The following is a 1585-nucleotide window of genomic DNA, read 5'->3' as shown; positions in this document are numbered from 1 at the left end:
CCTGAAGTCATGCTAAGAGGTCAGGAATTACCTTTGAATTAATGTATAACTTTTCTTGAGGTCTCATTTATTCACTCATAAAATGTTTACTGATTAATTAATTACATGCCAAGTACTGTGCAAGGTGCTATAAATATGAAGTCAAATGTACCAAGTGCCCTTAAAGAGCTCATAGACCGAGGACTCTTTTTTAGTCCCATCACACCAGTGTTATTTTTCATCAAATATACAGCAGGGAAGGGGAGAGAGAGAGAGCAGATGGCTCAGGACAATTTGCCTGTGGGGACAATGCAATGCATAGGTCTTATGGAGTGTGTCATGAGCATCATCTAATATGAAGGACAACACATTTGCCTCAAGTTAGACTAATGTCTAAGGTTAAATGGTACTAGGCAATCCTGAAGTCATGCTAAGATGTCAGGACTTACCTTGGAATTAATGTATAACTTTTCTTGAGGTCTCATTTATTCACTCATAAAATGTTTACTGATCAATTAATTACATGCCAAGTACTATGCAAGGTGCTAAAAATATGAAGTCAAATGTACCAAGTGTCCTGCCCTTAAAGAGCTCATAGGCCGAGGGCTCTTTTTTAGTCCCATCACACCAGTGTTATTCACAGCTGTTTTCCAGACTGATTGGTCCACACCTGTGCTCTACTGGTGTTTGTTTGTTTATTTATTTGTTTTTATTTTTCTGTTAATCCTCACCCAAGGATATTTTTTGTATTGATTTTTAGAACAAGTTGAAGGAAGGAAGGGGAGGGGGGAGAGAGAGAGGAGAGAGAGAGAGAGATTGACTCTCACAAGCACCCTGACCTGGCTGGGGATCGAACCTGAAACCCTTTGGTGTGTGGGCCAATGCTCTAACCACTGAGTCATGCCAGCCAGGACACCATTGAATGTTTGTTTTTAAATATATTTTATTGATTTTTTTACAGAGAGGAAGGGAGAGGGATAGAGAGTTAGAAACATCGATGAGAGAGAAACATTGCTCAGCTGCCTCCTGCACATCCCCCACTGGGGATGTGCCCGCAACCAAGGAACATGCCCTTGACTGGAATCGAACCCAGGACCCTTGAGTCCGGAGGCCGACGCTCTATCCACTGAGCCAAACCAGTCAGGGCACCACTGAATGTTTTAATAGAGGTGCTTACAAGGTTCAGTGGGAAAACCCAGCAAGGAGTAGTGAAATTCACATGATGGCATTTGAGAAGACTTCGCAGAGAAGAAGATATTGGAGTCTTCAAGAATGAAAGTTGAGAGTGGGGGGCAGGAATAGGGGAAGGGACTTGAAGGGATCAGAAAAGTCTGGCATTATCAGAATTATCAGGCATACTCTTTCTTACTAAATAATCTTTGGAAGCAGCTTAAGTGCTACTACCACACAATCCTATATAATAAAAGCCTAATATGCATATCAACTGAACAGCAGAACACTGGTGGAACGACCAGTCACTAAGATGAGCACTGACCACTGAGGTCAGACCCTCAACACAGAAGCTGCCCTCAGCCTGCAGGCCCCAGGTCAGCCAAGGTGGGTGCCAGCAGGGGCCCCCCCAATAACCTTGCCAGTCACCCCACAG

The 1585-nt window shown here is 43.5% G+C and overlaps 2 long non-coding RNA genes across 2 annotated transcripts in view; one reads left to right on the top strand and one right to left on the bottom strand.

The window, feature by feature from the left end:
* The window catches only part of LOC107182581, a 21426-nt gene that overhangs the window by 18902 nt on the left and 939 nt on the right, over positions 1-1585 (top strand). The window lies entirely within an intron of this gene.
* The window catches only part of LOC107182580, a 10919-nt gene that overhangs the window by 8418 nt on the left and 916 nt on the right, over positions 1-1585 (bottom strand). The gene's annotated exons all lie outside the window — the stretch shown is intronic.

This window comes from Myotis davidii, unplaced genomic scaffold (genome assembly GCF_000327345.1).
Source record: "Myotis davidii unplaced genomic scaffold, ASM32734v1 scaffold997, whole genome shotgun sequence".
Lineage (NCBI taxonomy): Eukaryota > Metazoa > Chordata > Mammalia > Chiroptera > Vespertilionidae > Myotis > Myotis davidii.
This window is presented reverse-complemented; position numbering and strand designations above follow the sequence as displayed.